The sequence below is a fragment of the Schistocerca gregaria genome, chromosome 1 (assembly GCF_023897955.1).
Source record: "Schistocerca gregaria isolate iqSchGreg1 chromosome 1, iqSchGreg1.2, whole genome shotgun sequence".
NCBI classification, from domain to species: Eukaryota; Metazoa; Arthropoda; class Insecta; order Orthoptera; family Acrididae; genus Schistocerca; species Schistocerca gregaria.
The window spans coordinates 516,650,906-516,665,885 of NC_064920.1; positions in this window are offsets into that span (position 1 = coordinate 516,650,906).

Consider the following 14,980-nt stretch of genomic DNA (forward strand, 5'->3'; position numbering starts at 1 on the left):
ATCTTTCATTTGCTAACTATGCCTATCAGTAGTTAGTGCCTTCAGTAGCTTGAATCTTTTATTTAGCTGGCAGTAGTGGCGCTCGCTGTATTGCAGTAGCTTGAGTAACGAAGATTTTTGTGAGGTAAGTGATTTGTGAAACGTATAGGTTAATGCTAGTCAGGGCCATTCTTTCGTAGGGATTTTTGGAAGTCAGATTGCGTTGCGCTAAAGATATTGTGTGTCAGTTCAAGCACAGTCTTGTATAATTTTTTTAAGGGGACGTTTCATATAGCGACTCTTAGCCGAGGATACCTCACTGGAATCTTCTGATTTTTTCCTTGTAGTTTGTATAATTAGTGTAGCTTTTGTGTATTGCTAGCGCGTAATCATAGAGAGAATTTCCTTTGTAGTTGCAGTCTTTCATTGTTGTACAATAAAATAGTTGTGGCATCCATGTAGTTTTGCACGAAGTATTTCGCAGCTGCGCTTGCAATTAACTAGATATTATTTTCAGTGCTATGTTAATGTGTTCTCTTATTTTTGTTCTTCAAATTGTGTTTTCTGTGTTGTCGTGTGAAAAATTGTGACAATAATGGCGTGTGAAAAACGTAATACTAGGCTCCAAAGTAAACTGAGAAATGACAGTTAAGACGAAAGCAGTGTGTTAGCGCCACCGTGTAATGAATTAACTAATGTTCAAAGTAGTAATTTGATAATTGTGCATAGGGAAATGGAGTGGGGTGCAAATAATGGTGTAGGCAGTGAAACAATTAGTGAATAGGGAAGCGTTATCGATCGATCGGTCGGCAACAGCTCGCCTCAGGAATCGGGAATGACAGGACACAATCTTGCAAATACTGCACATACAGATTTTGGGTCCTCACCGTTTTCTAAAATAAGTCAAGACACATTTTCTTCTTGTCAAAATGTGAATGTTGCCGTTGCAACTTCACTGCCGAAAAGCACTGAGGAACATGTTTCAGACACCAGTGCACTGTTATTACAGTTAATGCAACAAATGGGACAAAAGCTACAAAAGTTAGACACAACGCTTGAACAAAATCAGAAACAAATGGGACAAAATCTTCAAAAGTTAGACACAATGGAACAAAATCAGAGACAAACACAGCAAAAGTTAGACGCAATGGAACAAAAGCTTCAAAAGTTAGACACCACACTTGAACAAACACGTGAAGATTTAACTACTGAATTACATAACATTGAATCGAAATGCCAAAAAATCTGTAATGAGGTAAAAACACAAATTTGTGAGCATTTTCAACCTATTTTTTCCCGGCATGAAAATGCATTACAGAATCATGAAGCAGCCATAAAAGAACTGCAAACTATTGTTCGTGAAAATCACGACACCTTACAAGCTAAAATGGACTCGGTTGCATCCAGCGATTCGGTTACGCAACTTGCAAGAACTCAGGAAAACTTAAAGGACACAGTAGATTCGATTTCAACACAAATGGACACTCTGAAACTTGGTTCAGAAAAACACACTGAGGAAATGTGTTCACTATCGGAGAAAGTAGCCGAACTTTCAGATCAGTTCATTAACTTATCTACAAAGGTAGAACATGATCTGAATGATACAGAAGAGTGCGAACAAATTAGGAAATTCAAACAAAATCAGAATCAAATTAATACACAACACCAAAGAGAAATCCGGGAAGTGCAAGATCAGCTGACACAGGTAATACAAGAATTACGTATTTCAGAGGACACTCGCGCTCCAACACGGGAAGAGGGACTTAGAAATACGGAAAAGCCACAAAATAATAACACAGGGCATTTCGGAAATTATGAAAGAAATTGGCAAAGTACACCGAATTTTGAGATGGAACCGCCGAAACGACGTAACAATGACCGATATGCGACCCGCCGACACGATGATTTTGACTATAAGCTGTTAATTACTACACGTAAATTCAAAACATTTAAGAATTCTGGCTACGACATTCATCCACAAGCGTGGCTTCATCAATTCTCTCATTGTCTGCCTCCCAACTGGTCACTAGAGCACAGATTAGAATTTATGTGTGGCTACTTGGAGAATGAACCAGCTGTAAGAATGCGATCGGTCGTTCACGATTGTCACAGTGAAGGAGAATTTTATCATGCCTTCCTCTCAGCATATTGGTCTCAAGCCACAAAAGACCGAGTAAAACATGGCATCATAATGATGAAACATTTCGAACAATCTGAATTTTCCAGTCTTGTGAAATATTTTGAAGACATGTTGCACAAGAATCAGTACCTGTCAAAGAGCCCCTCAGAACTCATCCGCATTTGCTTAATGAAATTACCTGAACATTTACTACATATTATTTTGGCAGGACGTTGCGAAGACGACATTGAAGCTTTTCAGGGACTCTTACAAGAATTAGAAATTGACACTGAACGCGAAAACAGGAACACAACAATTACAGGTCACATCCGTCGCAATTCCGCGATGAAAGAAATAATAACTGGACACGACAAGGCTATTCTCACAATACAAATCGTGACCAAAACAGACACCACCCATATGACAACCACTGGCGGAGTAATAATAGTTACAGAGAAAGATCGCATTTCCGTAGTAATGATTATAACAGAGACAATCATAGAAACAGACAATATGGGAGCCAAAACAATTACTATCAAGGGAGACAGAATAACTTCAGACGCAACAGTTCAGCGCGCAGTTACGATTCAGGGAGAAATTCTCCAGCACTTTACCGACAAGAAAGAAATTACAGAAACTACCGACAAAACGACAGAGCTAAATTCCATCAGAACTGGCGAGCTTCAAACAAGGCAGGGCCTTCTCGTCAAGGTGAATTTGTAGAAGTTAGGTCTCCTAATACCAATAACGACGCGCGCCAACAAAGAGACAGACATTGACCCACACCGCAGGCAGCCAGGTGCGCCGGCTGGCACGGCGAAAAATAACATAGACGCTAACCTTGAGAAAATTTTAGCATTCCTTACCGACGTACACCACATGATAATTGCGTTGAAGTTGAAACTCTGCGTACTAGGAAGAGTAAAGGTTTACACCACATTTCACATGTAAAACCGTTTATTGAAAGATAATCTGCTTTTTAACTTTGTCTTTGCCATAAAGCTGTTCACATCACGTCACTAGTATACTTTGTCAGACTAAGAATCTGTTAAAATGCAACAATGTTTTGAAGTTAACTATCCAGTCTAGAACCTAGGGAACATTTTTAAACAGAAATTACGAATGCATTGTTATAGTGAACAGACGACACAGTGTTGTTATTTGTACATTCTTGCCTGTTAATTGCACTATTACATAACGACTATAAGGCTTACATCTTAGAACATATACTGTTAATGAGGTTTTAATGCAACATTTTGGTTTAGTTGAAAAGACATTCTTTATTTGAAGTACCTACTGTGAGATTAAAGATGACTTAACATTTGGTTTCTTTGATAGCTACACGATTATATCACGACGCTACTAATATGTGACACGATTTACATTGTTGCTTTTGCGGTGTAACTGTTTTATATCTGCACAGTTTTTCTGTATTATTCTGGAAAGTAAAACATGTTTTAGTAGTAAAGTTTGTGGTATAGCTACAATGAGACAGCCTTTTCTGTAGCACAACAATACGTACAGTACAGTACTTACTTCATCACGCAATAAGCGTAATAACTAAGATATCTATACGCAAAGCATTTCCATTTCGTTTATCATGAGGTAAGTACATTGACTTCTGCAGAACTTAGCTTTCGGAGGACAATAACTACGACACTTCCACACAGATTGTCTTACAGCAAGACGCACATTTAGCGCTGCAGGACACGCATTAAACTATTTATTTTTCATTATATTAATGGACTGAGATCCGAGTCGATTGCGAAAAAACACCTAGTGTTTACCTAGGTTTCGGTGTAGATAACTACACCTTCTTCAGAACAATAAACTCAAAAATGTCTATAAAGACCTTTGTCAATAATTAAAAGCTCAGCATAGCTATATATTTATAAAAGAAAAAGATGACACATAAAAGTACATGTGAACATAGTCAAAAGAATAACTTAACTTAATGGTGTACACTCCACCTCACATCAGCATGTGTTCGATGGGCCGTGTCCCGTCGCAAACTGCGGCAACCAAACGGTAGCTCGCTTACCAGCTAGACACGCTATCTATGCACATGCGCAAGAAATAGGAAGTTACTTAATGCGCATGCGCATAAAAATACAAGAAAGCCCGTATATTCCCAAACGTGGATCAACGTATACCAAAATTAAAATGGACATAACCCGAGACGAGCTAAATACAAGATAAAACCTAAAGATCAACACACAGGGTTACTGTATCTCGGAAGAGTAACATACATGATTATTGATTATGACAAATTTTTTTATTTATTTATTTATTTTCTTTATTTTATTTATTTTTTATTTTTATTTTTTATTTTTAGAAGCTGTATGAAAAGTCAGTAGTTAGTGAAATGAGGGGGGGGGGGGGGGTTGAGAGGACGTAGTCTAAAGACGTCGTGGAGATAAGGATATAGGGATAAAACGTGAGATGTTCACCGGGCTAAAACCACCTACATCGTAAAAAGAATAAAAAGGTAAAAAGTAGATGAACAGCTTGACCAACCGCGCTCGCCATATCATCAAAACTACGAGTAAAAAGAACGAAGTAACGGCGCAAAACCATCAAAAAATTTTTTATTTCTTAGTAGGAGTTGGTCATTGAGGATATTGTCTCTATCATGTTGCAGATGCTTAAAGATCTGCATTTCTTCTAAGATATCTAATTTTAAGCCCTTGACCTCAGCATGAAGTAGCTCAATGTTAACTGGAAGGCTCGGCGCATGAGCCGCTTGCACAAGATGTTCCGCATAAGCAGAGCCTTTAGTACCGTCACCGCTTCGCGTAGGAATATGCTCTTTATATCTGAGACCCAGAGCTCGCCCTGTTTGCCCGATGTAAAATTTTGAACAATCTCCGCATGTAATTTTATATACTCCTGATTTGGAAAGTTTAATGCTCTTACTCTGCAAGGAGTGAATTAAATTCCTATGTAGACTGTTGTTAGTAGAATAGGCGATTCTGAAATTATGGGCTCTGAGTAAACGCCCCTATTTGTAACTTATATTGCCTGTGTAAGGGATAGATATTGTTGCCACCTGTTTGTCATCTACCGCATCCCCTAGGGTGGAAGACGTAATATTTTTTCCCCTTACTTTCTTATTATACATCTGTCTTACCAACTGAGGTCTATAGCCATTATTTATAGCAATATTCTCAAGTGTGACAAGTTCAGTTTCTACCACATCTGGTGCAAGAGGGATAGCTGTAACTCTATGAATACTAGAATGAAAAAAGGCCATCTTATGGGCGTACGGATGGGCCGAGTCTGCAGGTATAATATTGTCGGAAAACGTGTTTTTCCGAAAAATACTAAATTCAATGTGGTTGTCAACTACTGTTAATGTGAGTTCCAGAAAATTTAAGGACCTAGTATCGGATTCTCGCTCAATTGTAAAACTGACATTAGGGTGAAGCTCATTAAAAATCGAAAAAATACGATCTACGTCACTTCGAGTACCATCAATGATTAGTAAAATGTCATCAACATATCTCTTGTAAAATTTTATTCTCCTAAGAATCTCTCTGTCGCTGGCAAAAAAACTGGACTCTAAGTAGTTCATAAAAATTTCTGATAAAATCCCAGCTAGGGGGCTTCCCATAGCCAAACCTGCTGGTTGTAAGTAAAATCTCCCATTAAATGTGAAGTAGTTGTGTTTCAAACCGATCTGTAGCAGCATCATCAACTCATCGATCTCATTATCCAACAGTTTTTTATGGTGACGTAAATTGCACTCTAATATTTGCAGTGTCTGGTCTACCGGTACATTAGTGTACAAACTTGTTACGTCAAATGATACTAGTTTAGACTCTTCAGAACAAGATACCTCGCGTAAACTAGTAGCTAGCTGAATGGAATTTTTAACGGAATAGTTTTTACTGAAAACGAAATTTTCTTTAATCTTAATATGCAAGTATTTCGCCAGCTTATGATAGGCACTTCCCGTACTGTCCACATTTTTTCAACATATTTGAATTACAAAGAAAGTTTTCCGTGATACATTTCATTCCATTGCTGTAATCTGTAACACCTGAGGATATGATTACATTATTCCTCAGGGGGGTACACGCTTACTTTGTATACCATGTGTTTGGCAAGCACAAGGAGCCCTAGCTAATATGGTATTTGCTTATACAACTTTACACATCGGTACCATATTTCTCTAACACATAAATTACACAGCTATCTGATCATTTAACTGAGAGAAACAAACAATTATATTACTACATCAGTCACAGATGTTTACGTAATTACACAGTTGGATAACTTCACACTTACGAAATTATATTTTGTCTGTACTTTGTGAACTGTTCATACTTTTTCGGAACCATTGTGATACTATGAGAGCTTTGAATGACATATTTGGTATGGGATCAGATTTTTAAAGTACGTTTGAGGCAGATGACACTTTTGACATGAGCAGAGAATTTTGTTTTAGGTTTTGAAATTATTGGAGGAAGCTACGACGATTTTGAGATTAGGCTGAGGTTTTATGATGTTATGATGACGATGTGTATTACGCTGTTGCGGTATGTTTATGATCAATAAGCTGATGCTATATGAGGAATTTGATTATGCTACGTATTTATTATGATGAAATATTGAAGAAGTGTCTACGAATATGTATATGTGTAATAAATCAAGGAATAATGAGTAGTGGTGAGGGACTCTGGTTTGTGAAAAAGGGTGTTGGAAACTGAGAATCGTACTTTAAGAATTATGAAATGTATGTATATGCATAAATGTGTCACAATGCCGACAAAAAATTTTCTGGACACTATTATATTTAAAGGATTTTGTTTCTACACATTTGTAACGCAAATTCTTGACCTGTGAAATTATTATATGACACTGTCACTGTAGCGGAAACTGCAGTCGTAAATATTTCGGTAAAAAAGGTAAGTGACCGTCACGTAATGCGTCGTGGGCACCCAGCTGGGCGAAAGTCGCCTGGGAAAAAAGCCATTAGTGTGTGCCTGTCAGAGGCACAGGTGGAGAAAAAAAAAAAGAGGGCCTTATCCTCGCTATTGACATTCCTTTGTAGAAAGCACTGCAAATACGACACGCTCATTACTTGGAAACATTCTTACATCTGCACACCTGATTATGACAAGTGTCTTTCTGCGAAAGTTGAGAGAACTTCTACTAACTTATGAAATACCACATATCTATTGAATGATGTTTTTATTCTTTACTTTGCATAATTGCTTATTTCATTTGATATCTGGTTTCCAGCTGTGTTGCAGCATTTGTTTTATAAAATAAAATTAAATGCATTAGCTAATGTGAACACTTTCTGTCGACAGATCCATTAAATAATTATTTTATGATCCACATTCTTCGAAAAAGGAGCTCTTGGAATGGAAAGAGCAATAAGAAGCGACTAATAACAGTAACTGTATATATAATTTTCTTTTCAAGTACTTGGTAATTTGTTGTAGCATTAGTTTTAGTGGTGCACCACTTTAATTGCATAGACATTAAGATGTGAATAGACATTGTCCTTATCTGCATTGTTGTCTTTAGTGTAACATTTTTTCTGATTGAGCTTTGTCATGTTTAGGTATAAGTTATAGCATTTGCTGCGGCTGTTTGCCATTCATAGTGCTGCTGAATGTCACTTTGTATTACTAGGTTAAGCCAATTTTATTACTGATTTATTTTTCTTGTTTGCTGCACATTGCCTTATATTAGTTGTAATATTGCTGCCTTTTTTGCCAATTTCCATTTTTTAACATTGCTGTTTGTGTAAATTGTTTTGTGCTGCTGCATTGCCTCATCCCTTAGTTAAGCATCTGAGCTCAGTAGATTTCAGTTAGCTTAAGAGGGGGTAGCCTATATAAGAGAATGATTTGCGATGGATTGGAAGAAATGCATTGAGAAGGTATACGAAAAAAGTACAGAAATCAGGTATAGATAGGACTTTTTGGAAATAATGAAGAACGAAGGGAGATCTCCGAGAAGTAAAGAAAGTTTTGTTTGCAAAATACTGCAGTAAAATAAACCCTGTCCTTTCCTTGTGTTATCCCACTATGTGTTTGTGTACCCTTGTGTATTTATGTTCTTCCTGTCTTTATATGTTTATCTGATAAGACTTATGTTGCAGAATTTTTCTAATACTAAGCTACATTCACTATGATGAGGAATACTGTTATCCTCAAATATAATTTGCATTAATAACATGTTATTTACTTTGTAAAGATGTTTACACATTATTTATTCTGTTTTGTTCTAATGCTCATTTGTGAAGTTGATGTTTCGAAATTTATTCTGATTTTTTATGTATGTGCTCCTGTCATAATTCCTGTAACACTGATGTATAAGCCGGCCGCGGTGGTCTCGCGGTTCTAGGCGCGCAGTCAGGAACCGTGCGACTGCTACGGTCGCAGGTTCGAATCCTGCCTCGGGCATGGATGTGTGTGATGTCCTTAGGTTAGTTAGGTTTAATTAGTTCTAAGTTCTAGGCGACTGATGACCTCAGTAGTTAAGTCGCATAGTGCTCAGAGCCATTTGAACCATTTGAACTGATGTATATGTTATTTCGATTCTTTTGTAAAGCCTGTATTACTGCAAATGTTATCTGTACTATTATGTTCTTTAATGATATTTTTTGTACCTTTGTTATTGTATTCTTATGTTATAAAATTGTAATTGACACCAGTTCATCAAATTAAGTAACTTGTAAATTACATTTCACTGCACACGTTTCTGTTGGTCATAGTATATGGACAATATGTGAGAAGTAGGGACTGATAGTGTTTGCACGTGTGTTAAAAATTCACTAAGGCACTGGATAACAGTATTACTGGTTCTAAGGACATTTCAAAAACAATTTTTGTGAGTGCACAAGTGGTGGTTATGGACTTGCTATATTATCCGCAAGACTCCTCAATGGTGATTGTGCGCCTGCACAGTCAAACAGATGGCTGCTGGCCTTCTCTACAAGGACTACAGTGGGTCTACACCTTTGATGACCCACCAATACCATTATTTCTACAAGGACTACAGTGGGTCTACACCTTTGATGACCCACCAATACGATTATTTCTACAAGGTCTACAGTGGGTCTGCATCTCTGGTGGCCCACCAATACCGTAATCTCTACTAGGACTACAGTGGGTCTGCTCTGTGATGACCTACCTACCAATATTCTTCAAAACTTCGACTGACTCTGCTGTGTGTTTGCTCTGTTGTGGCCCGTTACCTGTCTGCATGTCAAGAGTCAGCATTGTCTTTCCATTGGAAGGACAACACTACTTCTTCAAGTCTGCATGGAAGTCCACTACTTCCACTATGCGTTTTTTCTTTTACTGATCAGACATTGAGCAAAAACACTGCTATTTTACTGTGATGAATGATCAGGACTGTCTTTATGGACTGTGAGAAAATTTTAGCTTTTGACCAACATTGTATCGATAAGTGTGTGCATTTCATTTCTTTGTTATTGTAATTATGAAAAAAATTTCAAATCTGTATTGGCCACTGCCCAAAACAACTTGTAAATTTTTTTGTGGGGAGCATGGGGGCTATGTAAGTAGGCTGTTTAGGTTTTCTTATTGGTAACGCCACATAGCGCTCTGTATCAAAAATCACTGGCTGTGCTGTGCGCAGTCTGTGGCTCGTTCGCATTGTTGTCTGCCATTGTAGTGTCAGGCAGCGGCAGCTGGATGCTAACATCGCGTAGCGTTGCACAGTTGGAGGTGAGCCGCCAGCAGTGGTGGACGTGGGGAGAGAGATGGCGGAGTTTTGAAATTTGTAAGAATTGGTGTCATGAACTGCTATATATATTATGACTAGTGAGGTAAATACATTGTTTGTTCTCTATTAAAATCTTTCATTTGTTAACTATGCCTATCAGTAGTTAGTGCCTTCAGTAGTTTGAATCTTTTATTTAGCTGGCAGTAGTGGCGCTCGCTGTATTGCAGTAGCTTGAGTAACGAAGATTTTTGTGAGGTAAGTGATTTGTGAAACTTATAGGTTAATGCTAGTCAGGGCCATTCTTTCGTAGGGATTTTTGGAAGTCAGATTGCATTGCGCTAAAGTCATTGTGTGTCAGTTTAAGCACAGTCTTGTATAAATTTTACAAAGGGGCGTTTCAACTTCTCTAAAAACGACAATCTGGGAAGTTGGAAAGAAAAACGTAGGTACAAGGATGGTAACTGCGAAGAAACAATGGTTAACAGAAGAAATGCTTCAACTGGCTCACGACAAAGGAGAGAGCGGCCAGGTGGAACGAATACATTGAGGGGCAAGACTCGTCTTTTATAGAAGAAGAAACAGGATTCCATAGAGAAGAGATAGGGGATCCATATTAGAACCAGAATTTAGAAGAGCTATGGAAGATTTAAGACCAAATGAGGCAGAAAGGTATTCGAAATTCTGAGAAAAGTACGGTAAGCTATGGGGAAAGACGTGTATGAGCAAGAACCAAGAGGGAACAATAAGACTGGAAGACAAATAACGAAGGGCTCAGATTGAAAGGATATAAGACAGGGATGTAGCCTTTCGTCCCTACTATTCTGCCTATACATCGAAGAAGCAATGACGAAAATAAAAAACGGTTTCAAGAGTGGGATTAAAGTACAAAGTGAAAGGATATCAATGGTGAGATTTGCTGACAAAGTTGCAATTCTTACTGAAAGTAAACAAGAATTATAGGATCTGTTGAACAGAATGAACATCTAATGAAAGCATAATAAGGATTAAGAGTAAATCGAAGAAAGACGAAAGCAATGAGACTAGCAGAAATGACAAAAGGGAAAACGTAGGACTGGTAATACGAAGTAGGTGATGAGCCGTAATTCTGCTACTTAAACATCAAAATAATCCATCATGGACGGAACAAGGATGACGTAAAAAGCAGACTAGCACAGGCAAAGTAGGCATTCCTGGCCAAGGGAAATTTATTAACAGCAAACATACACCTTAATTTTAGGAAGAAATTTCTGGGAATGTACCTTTGCAGCACTGCACTGTATGGTAGTGAAACATGGACTATGGGAAAATCCTACACAAGGCATCGAAGAAGGAATATCATCAATCAAGTATAATCATCAATTTATAATAACACTGCCACTAAAAATTAGAAGATTTTGGAATATGAGTGTCGTCGCTTTTTCGATCAAATAATAATGTAAACATTGAAAATAACATGGATTATGGGCTTTAAAATGCTAATGTCGACACCTTTTTTACACACTTCTATTTCTGCCTTCCGTATTAATGCTAAACACACATTGCAGTGATTCTTATTTTACTCTTTGCGACTATATGAAATTAATACTGATACAATGATAAAAAAACGGGCTGAAGTCACTAATTGGTGCCATGTAGGATTATGTATTTTTATTTTGGTTCATTAAGCACATGTAAGCCGTTCGTAAACTTCAGATTCATTTTTAAGTCCTGTCCTCCGCTTCAGCGTCTATGTTTCTATTTTATTATAAGATGAGATTATTTTCATAGTAAACACAATCAGAATTATATATTCGACTGTCTCAAATGGTCTTTTCTAGGTCCGCTTGTCAGACTGATATTCAGATGTAGACCATTTGCCTTTCACTAGTAGCGCTATTCTTGTAGTGTGGATGCATAGGTGGGAGGCTAGATAACGGATTAGAATCTGGGTCATAGTTTCAATCACCTAGGAAGTTTCGAAACAGTGGACACCGAATTACTGGCTTCTCGTCTATTTCAAACCATCTGTTCCATCCAATTGTTGTTTAAGAGGAGATTTCAATGTCCAAACAGTTCTGTTATTTGAGCTGGCAAAGAATCAGCGTACTAAGGTTGCGAGGTATGTAGGTAAAAGTACGACTTCTCAGTGTCGAATTCCTTAGGATATTTATGAGTAAAATACCGGGATTGGATATTGCCCGTGGTGTTACTGAAGGAACCGACTGATAAAAAGCCTTATATGATCCGGAGAAACGTCAAAAAATCAAATCAATGTGGGCAAACGGAAACATTCATGGATGTTAACGATTAGGTCTTTGAGTACTTACAATGGACAAGGTGACGCATTGCGGACACTGGATTCATATTTGACAGAAGCGGGGTTCAAATCTCCGTTTATAATCACACATATGAAAGAAGAAATAACATTACCCTTGCTTCCCTTTCTTGTGCACCTGTATACAACTTTCGCGTTTACAACGGTGTGAAAACGGATGGAAACATAACAGTTTAGCTTACTAATATGATGCGACAATTTTCAAAGTTTAGTATTTTATCTTCAGGTACCTGCTCTACAACATCTGATACAGTGTTTTCTGGGTGACGTTATGCTGTTTAGATACAATACACAGTAACAACATTTCAGTCACCACCTTTACATAAAATCCTTTGTGAAGTGATCAGATAGGAGAGCTTTCGTAAGTAGCTGGACCCTGAGAGCGAAAGACAATATGGTGCTTCGAGATGTCAAGAAGCAGTGGAAGATTCTACCTATTCTGCTTTCTGTAAAAAGATGTTCAGAACACTGAAACGGATAACAAAGACCAAATATGGTCACCGTTAGCTCGGTGCCATGTTTGAGTCTCTAACAGAGATCTTAAAAAACAAAAGAAGGCAAAAATGGGAAGGAAGACATTGGTAACAGTCAGAGGTGCATTGAAATATTGAGTTTCATCTCCCAATACCCACATGTTGCAAGTGAGCAACATCTGAAAAAGTTTAGAAGCCGTTCTGCCTCTGTGACAGGAAAAAGTCTGAGACTGGAAATACGTGGGAGAGTAGGGTCGCATCTCTATAAGGAAGGAACGGGAGGGAGGGAGGGGGGGGGGGGGAATCTGTAGAGAAAGCAACGGAGATTGCTTCAACGGCCTCCCCGCTTGTAGCGTCGTGTACACAGGACGCGGCTGTCAATATTTCCGGAAGATTCCTCAGGTTTTTCTCGGGAGAAGGATACGGTGCGAGATCAAAGGTGCCTATATCCTCCTCTGTCGAATGCAACTGCTACCCTATCTTTCTTGGATATACAACGCGCCCGGAATGTCTCCATCCTGGATTACAAATGTCTTCTGTACTGAAGACAGAATACTGAGCGTTTTCAAAGAGAAAACTAACTAGTTTCTGTTGCAGAATATTTTAAAGAGGTTGTACCATCGCTAATGTCCACAAGCTGTAAGTGTCCAGTAAGTAGGTTATTTCAGATTACAAAATTAAGTCGCCAACAATACGACAGACAAATTGTAGGAAGCGTAAGGAATGACGCTATTGTCTGTCTATAACTGTAAATCGTGATATATTACTGAAACTGAACATCTACTAGATGAGTTTTTTGCTGCTGAGGGTGATCTCGTGGAGTCATAATCAAGTTTTTCAGTTGTCTGTTAAACTTGATTAAGTGTACATCCTGACACAAGTTTCATTTTTGCCACATCGTAAGTAAAAATAAAGGGCCTTCATCAGGGAAAGTCTATAGAACTTCCATTACTTCGTAAATTCTCGAGACTTCAAAATTTAGAGCGGGACTGATGTTCAAATCCAGACCTATGTCTTTCGGTAGTTGTGTTGTGCCTGCAGTATCTGAATGGTACAGGCGATAGAAACATTTGCCGGCTAATGGCAAGATTATAGCATGAGATCTGGGTCTCAGTTTTACTAGAAAATTTCCAAACAGTGGACAGTGAGTACTGGGTGAAAGATTGCTTGTGTAGTCAGTATTTTTCTTCTCATCTAAAGAGTCTGTATCATCCCATTCTTCTTTGAAACGAGATTGCAATGTCCAGACACTTATTTCATTTAGCAGGAAAACAGAAATAGAACAAAATAAAATAACATGTTAGGGTTACGTGAAACGTAGGTTAAAGTACGACTTGTAATTTCTGAATTCTCTAGAAATAGGATACTTATAAGGAACATGACGAGAATGGAAATCAATACTGACTACATTGAAGAAAATGACAAAAATTTAAATCAAGATGGGCGGTCGGTCATTTGAACTCCATTTCTGACAAATACAAACCTACTCTCCCTACTGCGCCATCTTGATCAGTGTAGATAACCAAGAGTCTAAATTGGTTCATGAAATTCACGTTTACACTGAAGTATGGTATACCAAATGAAAGGGTCTCATACATGAGAGATCACCTAGGTTTCGGAGATATAGTGACTTTTAATATATCTCACTGACGAAAAATAAAGGAGGAGAATTATGTTCGATTAGGAAATGGGCCAAAGTTCGCACACTTTACCTTTGTATTCGCGTCGTAAACAGCGGCCTGCCAAAGATGTCCGAAGGTGACTGCAAAGATTCCAACTGCCAGCACTGTTCGCCACAGAATACCGCGCTGGGCACATTAAGTGGTGTGTGAGGTCTGTGTCTCCTCTTGGGATTGAAACAAAGAAGGAGTAGGAAACACATCCTGCCACATGTGACGTAGGTTGTTTGAGTAGACTTGCTCGTGAGACACTGAGAGTTTGATTTGCTTGTGGTGAATGAAAATGTGTCATTTATTTGGTGAGATCATGTCGACGTAGCTTAGCATGAACCAAAGTGAATCTGTTTTGTTTGTCTTTTGTACTTAGAAATATCTTCAGCTACGGTTTACTGTTTTATCTTTTCAAAGTAAATGATTATGCAAAATACGAACATGGCTTTCCTTCTAGGAAACATGTGGCCTTTAGCAAAATTAACAGTTTGTAAAGTATCATCTTAACTCTTGACTAATGCTACACATTGTAAAATCATCCCCATCCCAGTTTCAGTATCCAGAATATCAATGACTAGTACAACAGTTGTGGACCAGCTTGCCTCAGGAGAGGATATAATGGCTTTAAAACACTCTTCCCAACAGAAACAGGGCATCAATTCAGTACAGAAAGGGTGCATTGCGATTCTGATAAGTTGCCTCATGTTGTTAAGTT